Raw genomic sequence first — 19,292 nt, 5'->3', positions numbered from 1 at the left:
TTTGTGAGGTTTGTTATAGGCTGTGACAAATAGTAGTAGTAGTCGTCGTCGTCGTAGTAGTAGTAGTAGTAGTAGTAGTAGTAGTGGTGGTGGTGGTGGTGGTTGTAGTAATAGTAGTGGTAGTAGTAGTAAATAACAACAACACTAATAACAATAATAATAATAAACAAGTATAGTACATATGTTGTATAATATTGATATAGTATATAACAGTATGTGTATTGTTTATAGTATATAATAAATTTTAAACATATATGTAAATATTATACATATTCTGTGAAGGAAAAAATAGAAAAAGGAGTTAGGAAACAACGTGGAGAAGAGGAGCTACTGTGATCATGGAAAGCCTCACTGACTCAGTGATATTTAAGCAAAGACTTAAAAGAGGGTGGTATTGATATCTAGAAAAATGTATTCCAAAACAGTGATGGAGAATATGCCAAAAGTCCCTTTACTTTTTGCTCAGTTTCACTGAGGAAAAACAGATATTAGGTCTCTGGAGAAAAGTCATGCTTGATGTATTCAAGAAATGGAATGAAAACTGGTATTTCTAAGATGAAGACGCAGAGAATTCTGGTCACACAGGTAGACAAAAGTAGACTACTCTGGTGATAGAACAGTCAATCATCATGATCAAATTTCAGTTTTAACCAATTTACCCCCTTTAGCTGCTGTGGTAGTTTGAAAGAAAATGGCACCCATAGGCTCATAAGAAGACTCACTATTAGGAGGTGTGGCCTTGTTGGAGTAGGTGGTGTTGGAGGAAGTGTGTCACTGGTGATGGGCATTGAGTATCTCAGATGCTAAAGCCAGGCCCAGTGTGGCACTCTTTTCCTGCTATCTACAGATCCAGATATAGAACTTTTACCTACCTCTCCAGCACCACCTCTACTTGAGTCAGGTTTCTGGCCATGATGACAAGGATTAAACCTCTGAACTGTAAGCCAGCTCCAATTAAATGCTTCCCTTTAGCTGTCTCCTGAGAGGCCCTACCAGAACCTGACAAATACAGAGGCAGATGCTTGCAGCCAACCATTAGACTGAGCGTGGGATCCCCAATGGAGGAGTTAGAGAAAGAACTGAAGGAGCTGTAAGGGTTTGCAACCCCATAGGAAGAGCAATATCAACCAGCCAGACCCCCTAAAGCTCCCAGAGACTAAACCTCCAATCAATGAGTACACATGGCTCCAGCTGCATATGTAGCAGAGGATGGCCCTATCAGGCATCAATGGGAGGAGAGGTCCTTGGTCCTATGAAGTTTCAGTGTAGGGGAATTGAGGACAGGGAGGACGGAGTGGGTGGGTGTGTAAAGGAACACCCTCATAGAAGCAGGAGGAAGGGGAATGGGATAGGAGGTTTCCAGGAGGGCAGGAAACCAGGAAATGGGGTAACATTTAAAATGTAAATAAAGAATATATCCAATTAAAATAAAAAGAAACAAACAAATAAAAAAAAACAGTTGCTGTGGCCATGGTGTCTCTTCACAACAATGGAAACTCTAAGACAGCTGCTATCTGGAAAAAAAAAAAAGGCATTAGGAAAGGAAAGGGTATAAAACCATATCTGAACCAAGAAGAATGATTCAAACTTGATGGCAAAGCTGTATAGCAGTTTCCTATAAGCTGAAACATTCTTTCCAGGGAGAAACAAGTTAAGACTCATGAACTTCTAAAGGAAAGCTTGTGAAGATTCAGTAAGCAAACCACTTATAAGTCTCAAGAAGTCCCTGAAATTTGCCAGATGTCCAAGCCCCATTCCTCCACAATGTTACAATCTCCTGTTGAGTAGAAGAGACTCTGATATGCCAAGTTGCCTGCAAGTCATGCAGAAAGCTTGAGAGCTCCAGATTCATGTGTCATAATCCATACTGGGGTGGGCTCTGGTAAAGTATCTACCTACAAATAAGATCCACACCCATACTCCTGTAAGTAAAAAATTAAAACTTAAAATAGTAATAATCAATGATTAACTAAGTTGACCTTTGATGGACTCTTTCTTTACTTTGGTCTATCATTGCTTCTACATGTAAGATGAATAGACATATATTTATACCTTCCCCGGGAACAATGTTATATAAAAGACAATATGATAGTCGTTGAAATAATATGGTAAGGATGTTGAGAATAAATTCTCTATACATGGATATACAGAATATTCTGTTGCCTTGGAGATGAGATGCCAAAGAGAGACATCAAAGACAATTCCTAATTTTTGGTTCCAGCATCTCAAAGTCTTGAATAAGTATTCACTGATCAGGAGATGAATTTAGAAGAAAGAGGTTGGAGAGTGGGAGCAAGATTACATAATGGGTTTTAGACATATTTAAGTTTTTGCTGGCTATTGAGAAAAAGATGCTAAGGGGACTCTCTGAGAAAGAATTCTGGAGGTTGGAATTGATGTCACAGATTTGGGAATCATTGGCAACACAAAAATAAAAGAGGTTATAACTAAATGAGCATACCTAAGGAACAGAGGTGAAACACATGGAAAGATAGACTTTGAATAACTGAAGAAAGGGTAGCAAGGAGCAATGATCAACTAATGAGTGAAGTAAAAATTGAGGAGAGTAACTCTTCAGGTGTGGTGGTGTGTCCCTGTAACCCCAGCACAGGGGTCACTGAGAAAGAAAGATGGTGATTTAAGGCCAGTTTAGGCTAACAGCAAGACTCTGTCTCAAAACAACCTTTAAAACTGAAGAACTAGAATTCCTTGTCGAAATTAATATATCAAGACATTAAGAGGCATGGGAAGAGCCATTGTTGTGAAAGGTAACAGGGAGAAACCGGACCAATATGGATTACAGAGAAACAAAGGGAGAATTGAAATCAAACCCTGTAAGGATAATGAAAAGCCTTAAGTAGTTCGACCACACCTGGAAATACAGACGCATGATTGCAGCTAAAATGTCATGTGGGACTAGAATTATACGTTTAAATTTAAGATAATTATAATTTGTTTGCATATTAGGATTGATATAATAAAAAAATGGAATCTACCACCAGGTAGAGACATGTCATGTCTCATCCCCTAGGAATTAGCCTAGATGAGCAGCTCAAGAACTCGGCTAATCAACCATCTCTACAAGAGAAGGGAGCACGCCTATATAGGGACCATGCCTTTTTCTCTCCAGAATTCCCACCCCCTGGCCCAGCTCAGTCCTTACAAATCACCATGAGGTTCAACTGAGTCATCTGTCCTTTCTGAGCCCTCAAAATAGGTTTAGTATTCCTCTTTTTCTTCTCTTCTGGCTTTTTCCTTCAGATGCTGGCCAGAGAATAAGTATGCTTTTAAATTCCTTCGACTTTGGGCTTCCACATTCCTTCTCTGAAGTTTCCCTTCTCTCCACATGGCTGCCTGCCACAAAGCGGCTAACACCCAGGCTGGCTTATCTGAATACTATGGGTTGGATTTTTGTTTATTAATTTGTTTGTTTGTTGTGAGTTGTCCTTGATGGTTGAGAGTACTTTCTGTGACTTTTGTCACAGAGCATGTAAGTAATAGCCCCCAGAGGGGATCCCAAGACTTCTATGGCTCAGTTGCGTAACTTTTACTGTCTCGACAAGATTAGTCATTCCAGAAAAATAACCACAATTTTTTACATACAGGTTCATTGGCATGAGAAAGACTAAGTTGCCAGATGACTGGCAATAAATAAATACTAAGTGCAATGAGAGAAACAGTACTATATGCACATCTTCAAAGCAAACCTAATCTGATCCTGGAAGAAACCGTTCCAGCCCCACATCTTTGCCACCCAGATGGTGCTATGGTTGTAGCTTCTTCCCTTCTCCAAATAACTTATTTGAGACTTCAGGGTCTTCTCAAGCTTCATCTCAGATATATTACCTACACTTGATATGAGACTATTGCTAAATATACCCTGTAGTTTCACTAAGCCAGAGAATAAAGATATAGCTAGTGATGTTATCTAAAAGGTCTAGTATAGAGCTCAATAATAGTTAAAAGTTGTTTCTTAAAAGACCATTAGTTATCTTCAGAACGTAGCACCTCTTATTTCAAAATTCTAAATGTCAGTGACACTATTCACCCAGAGCAGCTCCATGGAGATCACTGTATCATCAGCTACCAGCGACAGATTTGTTAAGTTGAACAGTGTAGTAGTAAATCCATTGTCATAGCAAGTAATTCTAACCATTGAGTGTCTTTTGTTCTAAGATGCTCCAAACCTAATAGCTTTTTCAATGATTTGACCAATAAGCCTGAGTATCATGTCTAAATGAATAATTTACTTCTCAAGTCCAATATCACCATTATTGTTGTAGGTGGTTCACAATTTGTCTTTGTTTGGAAGGATTACAGTATAACACTAGGAGGTCCATAGTGTGGAGCACTGCTTGCCCTGGCCAAAATGAATGAAAACCACTCAGAGTTCACTCTGTCTGAGTCACAGCTGTTGGACATCTGTGTCACCATTGATGAGCTCACTGGTTTCACACGTCATTTGTGATGTTCTGTTTTTGATTGGCCAGTCATGACAGCCATGGGACACCTCCCCTCTCCATGTGCGTGTTAGTGTGTGGAGAACTTAGAAACTAACTGTTGCCCTTTATTTATGCAAAACCACCTCAGAATCCAGTTTCCCCTATGCTGTCCAGCTTCTTCCTAGGGAAAGCCTCTCCTGTTCTCTCTCCTCCCCACTCACTCCCTCACACCTTTCTGTTCCTCACCGTCACCTGCTTCCCTCAGAACCGACTCTATTGGAAAAGACAAGGCTCTGCCTACATAGAAGACTTTTTTATTTTAACCAAAGTTACTGTTGTTTACAGTGAGTTTGGGGGAAAAAGTGGCTTTCCAGCACCTTGCATCAATGGGACGCCACATTTCATAACTGTTTTTAATGGGATTTTTTTTGGGGGGTGTGAATACAAACAAACAAAAAAAACATTAAAAACAAAGTGACTGCTGAGCTGTGTGATGTGTGGCTGTCCATTCACAATCTCACAGGAGCCAAGAAGTTTGCAGTTGTGAGCAGACCCTGTTCACTGGAGAGGCCTGTAAACATACTGTAATAATGTCTCACATGGAAATGAGAGAAGACACTAGGTCAGCAGCAAACTGTAGTTTTTAAAAAGTGTTTTTAGTTAAATGTTGAGGAGGAAAAACAAAAAAGGCTTTTCCCCCAAAGTATCCTGTGTGAACCTACAACAGCCTGACCTCTTTCTCTCCTCCTTGATTGTATGAATAGCCCTGCGATCACCTCTTAGACCTGGTTTTAACCTTTAGCTGCAGCAGCTGCGCTGCCACGTGTGTGTGTGTATATATGACATTGTACATTGCACATACCCTTGAATCCCCACAGTTTGATCCCCTTCCCAGCTACCCCTTTATAGTATGGCGAGTTAACAAGTTGGTGACCTGCACAAAGCAAGACACAGCTATTTAATCTCTTACCCGACATTGCCCCTCTTGGTGCGATGCTCTACAAATCTCTGTAAAAAGCCCTTGCTGTCTCAGCAGCCAATCAACTTACAGTTTATTTTTTTCTGGTTTTGTGTTTTGTTTTGTTTCCTTTCTAATTGAGTCGTGAAAAAGTTCTAGGTTCAGCGAAGTTCCTAATGAAGAAACACAACTGAGATTTTTTTCAGTGATAAAATCTGCATATTTGTATTTCAACAATATAGTTAAAAACTTGATGTAAATTCCTCCTTCTTTTTCTTTTTTGGCTTAATGAATGACATTTATTCAGTATGCAATCTTTATACTATATGTTCCATGTGTTAAGCAAAAGTGTACATTAAATCTTGGTAAAAAAAAAATTACAGTAGAAGATTTCTACATTTGAAGCAATGTTATTTCCTATCTTCTACCTTGAGCATGTTTTACCAGGTTGCAACATTAGTCAAATTAGTATAATATCGTCAATTAGTGGAGCAGCATGGAATCAAGAGGTAATCAAGGCCCCCTTGGACAGGATTATAACAGAATTGGAGAGAAAATTTAACTCTGAGGAAAAACACTGAAGAGATATGTTTTTTTTTTTAATTGAAAGCAGACTTCCTCTGATGATGTTTATCAACATGAATACAGGGAAACCCTTCCCATCAATCAGTGTGTCCTTGGGGACTTCCCTGCCAAAAGAGAACCAGTGGGAGAGACAAAGTAAGGCATTGGCTTATAGGATTGTAGGGCCAGGCTAGGTAAGTGAGAAATTCCTGGGGCAGACTGTAAGGAAGGGCCGGCTTACATGATCATGCATAGCTTCATGCTGATTCTACAGGGAAAAATTTGTCTTCACCAAGGAAGCTTCATTTCTGCTCTTCGACTGTTTCAGTGGCTGATTTGGATATATCCACATTATCTAAAATATTCATCTTTGCTTAAAGTTCTTGTGATTTGGTGAGTTTTGGTGGTTGGTTTTGTTGGGGGTGGTGGTTTGGTTTGGTTTTTCCATAAGATCATACTATATTGCTTAATGTGTTCTTGAATTCATATTCCTGCTCCTTGGACTCCTAAGTTCCTAAAGTGACAGATAAATATCACATTCCTGTCTCTGGCTATGGATACTACAGCCTATCCAAACTTCATAGTGGTTGCCAGGAGCTATTAACTTTCACTGGTAAAGGAACAACACCTGGAAGTTTCAATTGAACTCATCACTTAATTACGTGAAGATCGATCACTTGCCTGCAAGTGCCACATAGGTGAGTTGAATCAGGAGCGACAGGAATTACAGCTCCCTTTCAGCCTCCCTACAACCCCCTCTCCAGGAGTCCCGTGTAGCTTTCAGAGCATGATTTTTAGAGATGTAGCCATTCGACTGGATTCCAGGCAACCTTTCCTGCACTAATGATGCTCTCAAAGGGCCTGGGAAACAATTTGAGGAATTTTCTATTGCCTAAATAGGACTCCAGCAAGTGTAAATTCTAGATGAGGAAAATAGGCATTAGGCATGCTTGGGCTACCCTGTGACGGACTCCAGACAAAATTCCATTACTCATCTCTTTGATCCTGAGGGAGTTTAAGTCATGAATAATTAGTGTCTGTTCAGAGCCAAAAAGTAAGCTGTCTTGAAAGCTTTCCTTGCCCATTGCAGTCACCCAGGTGAGTAACTGAGTGTTTCTTTAAGGAAAAAAAGAAAGGCTTGTAGTATCCTTTGTTACTGGGTAGCAGAACTCTTCCTCCAATGATTCCAGTCTCGCTTCTACTTATGAATCTCTATTCCTGTGAACTGGTTCAATCTGGGGCATCATTTCAGATTCAGACAGGAACCCAAACAGCCGGAAGAGGGGCCATCTTCCAAATTCCCTCTAGGTTCCCCCTCTTGAAGTTGCTCTCAGGGGCTGACCCCAACACAAACTCTTGGAGGATGAACTCAAACCCTATCATAACTGTACCAGACCACAACTCAGTTTTGTGGTAACTACAGTAAGACTACTGCTAAAAGCCCTGGCAGCTCTTGCTTCATTCATATCACGTACTGCCCATTTATTTCCATTCAAAAGACACCATGACCAATCAGCCAACATCAAAAATATCAGTACATCAAACAATTCAGATGACTATTTTATCACTACACTTTATAATACTCACCATGGCCACTTTGTCTCATCTGCCCACTTGACCACTGACTCTGTCTGCTATCCTCATTAAATTCCCATTTTCCGCATTGAGTTCTGCTCAGGGTCCCTGAATTCCTGTTACTTCCCACTGAATTCACAGAGTTTATTTCTACTCCAGTGCTTCCTCTCTCTTCTCCAACTTGCAGAAAAAATTTACCACAAAGCCTTTCGGGTGGGGGGGGGGGTTGTAAAGTTCTTGCCACTAACAACACATTCTCAATGCCCTATTGTCTTAGTCTGATGGCTAATGGAAAAGGAAAAGTACCTAGTGTATAGTAATTTTCTTACATATATTATTTAGTGTGTGTGTGTGCACGCATTCAGACCTCAGCATCAGCATGGGAATAAAGGATAACTTGTAGCAATATGAACTCTTCTACCTTGTGAGTTTCAGAGACAAATTCATGTCACGGAGCTTAGCAATGAGTGCTTTAGCCCACAGAGGCCTCCATCTGAAAGCTTTATTTCTGCATGTCACAAGATAAACTCTCTCTTTTATAGCTTGCCACTTTGCCACTTTACCATTCTGTACTCATACATAGCTATCTCTCTTCCTAGCTGTGAGGATACCTACTCAATCTTCAGTACCTAAGTAACACACATCACTTCTTTTGTATCTTTCTAGGGTTTTCTCAGTGGAAATACAACTGCTACCTCCTTTGGAACCTAGATTTTCCACTGAAGTGGTATCATTTGGGTACCGGGTATTTGCAGTGCTATACCAGAATACTAGGAATTGGGTACCTATCAACAACAGGGGTTCCTTTTTCCCAGAGTCTGGAAACTGGAGAGTTGAAAATGTAGGAGCCTGTGGATCCAGAACAAGGCCCCTATACTCTTTCTGGTCTGAAGACAGTTATTTTCTCATTGCAAATTAAGTCATTTATAACACCAGCTCTCAGGCTCGGGGAAAATCATAGAAGAGTGAATTGAAAGAATTTAAGAACTGAACTTTAAAGATAATGGTGCAGAATGCTATCTTCTAGCCTTGACATAGCCTTAAAGTCATGAACTCACAGCAGCTAAAGTTTTGTGGACAAGCTCTGAACAAAAAATTGGACCTGTTAAGAGACAATTGTGGGGCATTACCTCTTAAGGCTGAGTTGCTTGTTACCAAGAGAAGCTAGGGGAAGTACAGGGGTTCTACCAGGTTTTAGTGGATATTTCTAAATGTGTGTTGACAAAGGCAGACCTGGATAAAATCAGTGGGTCACAAGAAAAGAAAGAGAGAGAGAGAGAGAGAGAGAAGGAAAGAGAGAGAAAGAAAGAGATAGAGAATTCCAGAAAGACATGAATGTATGAATGAGACGTGCAGGCAGAGGGGTGGATGAGTGTTGGAAGAGAGATAAGGGAGGATTAAGGAGTCATAGTAAACCAAAAGCAAAATGCAAATTTTTTATCTTCATATACAAACAGATATATAATAGATAACACCACATATAATATATATAATGGTTAAATTTCAAGTAAAATGTTTAATTACATAAAAGACCTTTAGGGATGGTAGTAGAGAAAGTAGGTAAAAAAGAATGCCCTGTGCTAATATTGTGTCTGTATGTTTTCTTCTAATTGTATCTTATATTTGTTTACTCTCTTGTCTATTTTCTTCTACTGAGCTGTAGGCCTTAAAGAACAAATCAAAGTTTCATTTGTAGTCGGGCCTGCAACACAGTAGATGCTTAAATTCATGTTGGATGACCTAATGAACAAGTCACAGGAATGATGGTTTGCAAACCCAGAATGAAAGTTCATCTGTCTGGAAAGACATTTCCCGTTGAACACTTCTTTCCAATTCAGAGAGTTCGAATTGAAGGGCCTGGGAAGATCACATTCTTTTTTTTTTTTTTAATTAGGTAATTTCCTCAATTACATTTCCAATGCTATCCAAAAAGTCCCCAATACACCCCCCCCCCAGTCCCCCACCCACCCACCCCCACCCCTTGGCCCTGGCATTCCCCTGTACTGGGGCATATAAAGTTGGCAAGTCCAATGGGCCTCTCTTTCCAGTGATGGCCTACTAGGCCATCTTTTGATACAAATGCAGCTAGAGACAAGAGCTCTGGGGTACTGGTTAGTTCATAATAAAATTCCTGAATAGAACAGCAAAGGCTTGCGCTGTAAGATCGAGAATCGATAAATGGGACCTCATAAAGTTGCAAAGCTTCTGCAAGGCAAAAGACACCGTCAATAAGACAAAAAGACCACCAACAGATTGGGAAAGGATCTTTACCTATCCTAAATCAGATAAGGGTCTAATATCCAATATATATAAGGAACTCAAGAAGGTGGACTCCAGAAAATCAAATAACCCTGTTAAAAAATGGGGCTCACAACTGAACAAAGAATTCTCACCTGAGGAATACCGAATGGCAGAGAAGCACCTGAAAAAATGTTCAACATCCTTAATCATCAGGGAAATGCAAATCAAAACAACCCTGAGATTCCACCTCACACCAGTCAGAATGGCTAAGATCAAAAATTCAGGTGACAGCAGATGCTGGCGAGGATGTGGAGAAAGAGGAACACTCCTTCATTGTTGGTGGGATTGCAAGCTGGTACAACCACTTTGGAAATCAGTTTGGCGGTTCCTCAGAAAATTGGACATAATACTACCAGAGGATCCAGCAATACCTCTCCTGAACATCCTGAAGATGTTCCAACCGGTAAGAAGGACACATGCTATGTTCATAGCAGCCTTATTTATAATAGCCAGAAGCTGGAAAGAACCCAGATGCCCCTCAACAGAGGAATGGATGCAGAAAATGTGGTACATTTACACAATGGAGTACTACTCAGCTATTAAAAGGAATGAATTTATGAAATTCCTAGGCAAATGGATGGATCTGGAGGGCATCATTCTGAGTGAGGTAACATATTCACAAAGGAACTCACACAATATGTACTCACTGATAAGTGGATATTAGCCCAAAAACTTAGGATACCCAAGATATAAGATACAATTTGAAGATCACATTCTTATCCCAGGCACAAATCCCTCTTCTTCCTCCCAGGAAGCTTTGGGAGAGAAGGAGTTAGGAATGGCAAATGCTCCTGAAACTCCCATTCCTGAGTTAATCATGTCTATGGGACACCCCCCAAGGGAAGCAGATGACCGACTGCTCTGCTCTCTCCTCTCTAACCTTTAGAGTTTTTAATTTGGGTCATTTTAGACCAGGACCATGAGGGCCATAGTTATTCAAGTCATCACTAAACTGCAAAAAGCCACAACCAAAATTACTTTCCAAGTGAGAAATAGCTGAAGTCCAAAGACTACACCCTCACTGATAGAATGCATCCAGGAGGGGAAAAAAGGCAGGAACATTCTTATCAAATTGGATTTTCTGTGTCCCAAAGGCAGTTTTATTTTTGACAGGGTTCAATACAAAATACTTCCACAGATGAAAACGTCTGATTCCTCGCATTGCCTTTACCCACAGTCTGTGGTAGGGAAACATCAAAAAGCCACTGGGTGCTCATTAAAGGCTGCCCTTGAAAATAAGGTACTGCTCTCCACCAGCCCACTGTAAATAGAAAGACTGAGGAAAGTCTTCAAGGGTTTTAGAACCAAGCAGTTATCCAGCCAGCCGCTGCTGGCTGCCAACAGCAACCATCTCTCAAATGGGAATGTGCACTTGGCCGCAGATAAAGAGATTCTGTGTACCTGATGCAGCAGATGATACTACACTGCAAATCAGCTCTGGTTGAGGCGGCTTTTCTTTCTCAGGGAAGCTGGGCTGGGAATTCGTAGGTGGAAAGCAATTAACCTTTTAATACAAACATGGAGAGTGGAGCTAGAATTGACCCCAGGAAGAGCTGATTCTATTGCCTTGTCAAATGCGAGACATCCTGAGTCCTCAATGGCATCTCTGTGTACAGGGAGAAAAAAGGCTCTCTCAGGACATGCCAGGAGTCACTGGACTGCTATGTTCTCCTCAGATCAGTACAGCCTCCATGCCTGCATCCTGTCTGTGTTCCACAGCAGCTGGAGACACTCAGGCCACTACAAGTTAAGCAGGATTTGAAGGAAGAGAAATATGTATATCCTAAGCAGGTCTGTATGTGTGATTAGGCTACAGCTCTCCAAGAAGCACAGACCTTCTGGGTTGGAAATCCAAGTTACAATATTGAAGAAGTTACTCAAGTAAGACATAGATAACCAAATTTGTTCCTTTGCTCAGTCAATGTCTATCTGTCCATGATTATTTTTTAGCTTAATATAACTAGATATTATAAATATTATAAAATATAGATTTAATTAGCAGGGGTTTTATAATCTTGTTCTTGGTCCGTGGAAGCTTACAGTCTAAAAGATTGAAGGTGTATACAAGAAACAAACTTCTAATCTATTTCCTTGTGAATCAGAGAGAGCAACCAAGAAAATACAAGATGCTATCATTGAGAATGAAGCCTTTTTTAGTTTCGACAAGATGGCGTTATATGTTTCCTTCCAGGTTGTTTCACCCTGAATTTCTAAGAGTCTGTAGACAGGAGGTGAAGAGTACCTCATCTTATGGCCTGGTTCCTTTGGAATCTAGAAGGGTGAGGTTCTCCTGGGTACCTTGGGAGAAAGTGAATGCATAAGAAAAGAGAAGCTGTCTCTTTGCTATGTGAGTCCAGATACTCAATATTATACCCCAAGACCTTCAAGGACATGATAGGAGTATCTATGAATCCTGCATGGCACTGTTGGGAAGCCATGTGAGTGGGGCACTTGGAGTGGAGAAGAGGACCCTTTCATGAAGTACAAATGGCTGAAATGCAGGCAATGTCCAGGATAGGCAATGCTGGGAACACCTACAGTAGTCGCTTGGGGCTTGTCCTGTAGCTCCTGTGCCCAAGAGACCCTGCCTGGGAACCACCAGAACCTTCTGTAAGATACCTTCTATGCTGCCTAATGTATACCCAGCAGCTACACACATATACAGATATATGAGTGTGACACAGGATACAAAAAGACTCAAATTTAGCATGCTACTACATATGTGACCTAAATCACACTGCAGCAAAGTTCCTGCATTTATGCAAATCTTTAAAGCAACCATATGATACCTGTCACCGAATAAAAGTGACTTCCTTATGTGTTCTCTTGCACACATCCCTAGTCTCCTCCTTTGTCCACAATCAATAAGAGTCAAAGGCTTGATATTACTTACCTCATATCGCAAATACTTTTCATAGGAAAAAACTAGCAGAACTGTGGGCATCTCTGGTCTCCTCTGTTAAGTGGTAACCTACGGCCCAAAACCATTCAATACATCCTACAAGGAACATGTAATTATTCTTCCTTTGCATGGGTTCTAAAGGTCTCTCCATGGATAAAACTAAAATAAAAAGTGTTCATTCTTTGCATCCCCTCATTTTTTTACGATGCCGTTTTACTGCCTGGCATGTTTTTCTCACCACCTTGTGGTCTGTGTAGTTGTTATTCTAATATACCTAAGGTCTGAGTTTGAGCTTCAGATGTTATTAACAACGTATTTCTTGCTACAATCGTATTTGATATTCATCTAACAAGTGTGAGGCCTATAATACAGAGGATTATCGACATTATCAAATCCCTTTGAAGATTACATTTCCGTTATTCACAATGTCTTTTACTAGGAAAGCACTTTGCCTCACAGAGTCCAGAGATGACATAGAGGTGGTTATTACCAAAGGGTTGAACATTGCATAAAGTAAAAATATCAATTTGCAGTTGATTTCCAGTAGTTGTTTCATGTTTCTCTATTTGATGCCTGAACATAAAATATACTCCTCTGTAGTGTGAATGAGATTCGTGGATGGGATGATGATAGGGAGAAAACCATCAGATAAGCTATTACTGAGTAGCAGAAAGAAAAAAATGCCCAAGAATGAGTATCAAAACTAAACTGTCTGTCTTCAAAAGTGTGTTGAGCCAAAGTACGAGGTTACAAGATTATATGACCAATATCTCATTCCAAAATGAATGTTTGATTTTCTTTAGAAACTTGAAAGTCAACTCAATGAACAGAGTAGAGTGACCTAGTAGCCTTTGATGTCCCTGCAAGTTTCTAGAAAGAAGCAATAATGCAAAGAGGAGTAGACTCAGGAAGAACAAAAATGATCTTTAAAGCTAATCAAGTCCACCCTTTCTGATTCCTCTGCCAGCAAACACACCACACGCTTTGCGGGGAGAACGTTCCTGGGAGCTGGCATGATGAGAGAAAAGATGCAAATCACATAAAAGTCTGGTTAGTGAAACAGGCCAATTAAACAGTAGGCACCAAGTGGCCCCAAGAGTTAGAATCTGACCTCAGCTTGTATTTAAAGCAATCTTATATCTGCTCGCTAGTAATCATCTCTCAGTTGCAGCCCAGAACCTCAGGCTTCCCCTGTCTACTTTGTTACTGTTTACTTTCCTGTATGTGGGCAAGACCTAAGCATAGGATTAAGTGGGCGTGGACTTAGGCATAACTCATAGCAGTGCATGCAGAGATGCACATATTTACACATATTAAACATGCTTAATGAGTACTTATATTTCATTGGGAATATCTGTAAATATTTAGATATAAGTCCTACCCCAAAAGATGTGCATGATTTCAATAGAAAGCTTTAAGGAGCAGCTAATAACCATCATATTCTTTTATTACTCTGGGGATTCCACTGTCTAGTTTCTTGACTACTAAGATGTCCACAACAGTAGCTGTAGAAAGCAAGGGATCTACAGATACTGATTAAAAGCAAAAACATAGTGCAGAAGAAACACTGAATTTTCAGACAGAATGCCTGAATTCAAGTTTGGACCCATTTCAAATCTTCTTTTCCATAAAATTGGGATAATATTCCCTTCTTGGCTCTGCTCTTCCCGTACAGGTCCTCCTGACAATAATAGTAACTGTTTCAGTAGGAGTAACATTATCATTCAAATTGGCATCAGTCGCAGGAATAGTGACAATAACATGTGGAGATTACACTGATTATAAGTAGTACAGTAGGATGAATTCATCAACCTGTTCCATTTTCCTAGGAGCCACATAATTGTCTAAACACACGGAAAGAAGACAGAGTCCAAACTTCAGGGATCAGCAAATAGGAAAGAAGTCAATAGAATAAATGTTTATGCATTTAGATTTACATTATGGTTTCCATTTCTTGTCAGAAGGAAATGGTCTCCCATGGGAATAATTATCTGCCCTTCCACATGTCCCTTTCCTGTGCCATCTACATCAAACACATTTCTTAGCCTGGATAACTTTTACTTCCTTTCTCGTTAACTTGGGTTCATCTAAGTCAACAAAGAATTCATTGATTCACCGGCTATACACCAAGCACTACATGAAACCTTGGATTTCCAAGATAAAAGAGTCCCTCCTCTCAAAGAATTTCCTCCTTTTTCCAGGAAAATAATTTTTAAAAGCCTCCAAAGGGACCACTTTGAAGATAGCTGTAAGCCTACTTTGTGACTTAAAGACTCAGTTTGAGATGGAAGTTCTCATATCTAAAACTTTTCTGAGAGTATCTGCAAAAACATCAAGAGAGCAAACACATAAAACAAGATGCTCATGACAGCTGACTGCTATCTGTGGATATTAATTATATTAACATCTTAGTGTTGCTTTATCTCTAGAGTATTTTATTGTAAAAAAATGAAAGAAAAAAAAGTCAAACAAAACCTTCAATGGAGTTAGATCACTCTAGCTCCAAATGGTCCAGCAGGAGAGATTGATAAAATTATGAAGTTTCTCAGTTTTCCTGATAAAATTAAGAAAAAGCATTTTACATAGTAAACTGGGTTGCTATGCCCATTAAGTTCTACTTACTTTTTTTTTATTTCAAATTTTATTTCAGTTTGTGCTTTCTTCAGAATTTCTAACTCACTATTGAGTTCTATATTCATATCCTGAATTGATTTTCTTATGTTATTCAACACTTTGTGTTTTCTTAGACTCCCTTTTTGCATTTATTCATGCTCATTATGGGTTCCTTGAAAACACTAATAAAAGTTATTTTTAGATCATTGTCTTATGTGTTGTTTAAGTTGCTGCCTAGTTTTATGCTAACTTGACATAAGCTAGAGTATCTGAAAAGACAGAACCATTATTGAGAAAATGCCTCCCAGAGTTCAGGCTATGTGCAAGCATGTACAGCATTTTCCTGGACTCTATAAGAAAGCAAGCTTAGAAAAACATAAGGACCAAGCCAGTAAATAGCACCAAATAGCCCCTGCATCAGCTCCTGTCTCTGGATTAAAGTCCTGTTTGAGCTCCTGTTTGAGTCTGATAATGAAATACAATATGGAAGTATGAACCAAATAAACCATTCTCTCCCCAAGTTGTTTTTGGTGGTGTTCCATCACAGTAACCATAATAAGATACCACTATTACCTCGGGGAGCAGATGGGGTGTGGGACCATAATAGCCCATGGTTATGGAGGAAGAGTCGAGGGAGCTTCAACTCCAGACACTTCAAACATGAGGACAGCATGAGTTGACTACCTTCCCATCCTAGTGCCATAGAGCCAGCTCTCCTAACATCAGCCCTAGTAAGAACTGATGACCCTGACAGGGTCAGGCTTCTTTTCTTGTTCAGCCTTATTAACCATTCCCTTACCTCCAACTCCTGAGTATGTAGATGAAGCATCTTCCAACACCCCTGCCCTGACCAATGGTACACAGCCACACTAACCTTGGCGCAGAGACCCAGGCCACCTACCCAGGGACATTACCACCCCTCCCCCATCTCCCATTAAACCAAATCAATTCTCCAAAGCCTTTCCTGGGTATTTTCAGGGTTTTGTGGCTGTGCACAAGATCCTGGCTGTACTCTCCCACCTGCTAAGATTCCCTCCTTCCAGTCCAGCCAGATGCTCTTGGGCCTGGCTATCACAGGGAGGGAACCAAGGGTGGCTGTTGGGGTACTAGTTTTTGAAGGAGATATATCGCTCTGTGTGTGTGTGTGTGTGTGTGTGTGTGTGTGTGTGTGTGGTTGTGTGTCTGTATGTCTGTGTGTGTGTGTGTGGTTGTGTGTCTGTATGTCTGTGTGTCTGTGTGTATATATGTGTATATGTTTTTGTGTGTGTTATCTGTGTATTTGCAGTGGGACCTCAACACCTGCAGTTAGGTGGCTAGTTGGGTCTTTCAGAATGGATATATGTCCCATGTTCATTTTGATCTCTGTTGTTACCCAAACTTGGAAATTTGGGATCAGCTGGGTAGGACTTGATGTTTTCAAATTTGGGGTCACTGGATGTTCATATGCAACTGGGATATCAGAGCTGGTCCTAACTGTGGGGGTACAGCTTTTGATCATGGGAACAATCCCTCCTTAAGGTTAGCAGGTTCTTACTGTGAAACACACACAGAGTGGTGCTTGGATGGTACAGGACTTGGGAGGTGGGATGGAAGGCTACTTGGAGAAAGGTAGCATGGCTTAGCATCCAGCCCACAGATAAGTGAAACATTAGTTTTTGGTGATTGGGCAATACAACCTGAGGAAAGTTTATGGACATTTAAGTAGGTAGCACATATAAAGCCTGTGCCAGGGTCCCAATAAATAAAGATGTATAACACTTTTAGAGTGTTAGATTCTATTATTTCATGTGAAGAATGTTTAAGAAAAATGAAATAATTTTATAAATAGGCCATTTCTATATATGGAAACTATATTTCTAGAAAGATCTTTTAGAACAGACTGTGTACAAATAATTTTTTCTTTTAATTTGACATCTTTCCTTCATAGCCTCACAGAGCAGTAAGCTCATTAAAATTAAGTATGCTTTAATAAAAGACGTTTAAAGTTTGCCAGTAAGATGAATCATCACAGAAAAGTCCAAACTCCTAACATAACACAACCCTGTACTTCTAGAGATAAAATGCTAACAAAATGAAAAATTAAAGTGCAGATTGAACAGAAGATTATATAGCATATGTAAATAATTTGATGAGTACAGATTGAACAGAAGATTATATAGCATATGTAAATAATTTGATGAGCAGTACAGTCATTTGAAGAAGTTGCTTATAATTTAACACAAACCAAATAGAAAGTAGAAAGTGCAGATTTTCACATTTGAAAGTTAAGATCAAGAGAATAGAAGCACCGCACCAGGCAGTGGTGGCGCACACCTTTAATCCCAGCACTTGGGAGGCAGAGGCAGGCGGATTTCTGAGTTTGAGGCCTGCTTGGTCTACAGAGTGAGTTCCAGGACAGCCAGGGCTATACAGAGAAACCCTGTCTCAAAAAAAACAAAAAACAAAAAAAACATATTAAAAGAGAAAACGACTGATATTTTCAAATTGATAAGACTAACTTAAGAATCTGATTCAGAAATGACATATATTAAGCAAAAACAAGAGGGAGAAAAACACAATGAAGCAACTTCAGACTACCAGAGGAAGTAGGACTAACCAACACGGAAGGAGAAGAGACAAATTACATAAGAGGAAACTACAAAAGGAATCAAAGACAATTTTAACATTAATAATGGGGTCTGGAGGAAAATCAAATCACATTACTTAAATGATTAACAAAAAAAGCAAAATGATTGGAGAAATGAGAAAACTATTTCAATAAATTTGAGAGTGCTTGCTGCCAAGAGAAAGCCTGAAGAAATTTCTGAAAAAGGGACAACCATTAAGAAGTAAAATTCTCAGAAGGAATGTTCTGGATTTAAAAATTGAGTAAGTGATGGTTAAAAAAGGCAAAAGTAAAACTATAGTGCTTCAGTGGCTCACCCTAAGGCAATTATTGACATGAACGCTTTTTCAGACTAAAGATATTAACTCTAGACTCTCTGTAAGACACTCAACGAAATCATCAAATAATTACCATCATTTTAGTACATTATCAGACATCTTACATTGAGCACTATTTATTAGTAGAGTAATAGAAGAGAAGCAGATTTCTCTCGCTACAGTTATGTGCCACGGAGCAGGTAGCAGGCAGTTAGCATTCTGAAGTGATGATGACTAACGCACAGAACAAACATGGATGCAATTAATTCTAATTTAAGATTACATTAAAGTGTTAACAGAAATAATGTAAACAAATTCAAGATATACTCCGAATGTATAATTAATTTGTAAATAAGCCAAATATGAAGGGGAAAGTCATAGGATAATAATATATCTATAAAACAACCAGAAAAGCAACACAATGGAGGGGGTAAGTCCTTATATGTGAAGAAAAACCTCAAATGGAAAAAATTCAACTCTATAATAAAAAACAGAGTAGGTGAAGGGATTAGAGACAGAATCAATCATATTTTGCCTATTCAAGCTCAATTCTAACTCTTAAGACATATATAGACTGAAAATTAGGGGATAGATAAGGGTATTCCAATAAAAATTAAATCTAGAAAGATCATCTATAATTAAATCATTAAGAAAAAAAGAGTTCAAACTGACATCAATGATAAGTGGCCTAAGTTAAAATGAAGACATTCCAAATTAATAGCCCCAAAATAGGCCTCATCGGGCTATTAAAAAGGACAAATAAAGCCCATGAGGAAGGAAAAAATATATAGATCAGATTAGAAATAAGAAATAGAAAGAGTAGAAACAAAAATCAATAAAACTAAGAAGTGTCTCCTCAAAACCATAAACACAATTAGTAAACCCTCAGATGAAGAAAAAACACAAAGAAGGTTCAGATAGAATCATAAATGAAAATAGAAATTATAACTGAGGCTTCTGAAATGTAAAATAAAAGAGAATTATTACAGAATGATTATGAATAATTATATGTCGA

Source organism: Mus caroli, unplaced genomic scaffold (assembly GCF_978045245.1).
Source record: "Mus caroli unplaced genomic scaffold, Mus_caroli_1 scaffold_12, whole genome shotgun sequence".
In the NCBI taxonomy this organism is placed as follows: Eukaryota; Metazoa; Chordata; class Mammalia; order Rodentia; family Muridae; genus Mus; species Mus caroli.
This window is presented reverse-complemented; position numbering follows the sequence as displayed.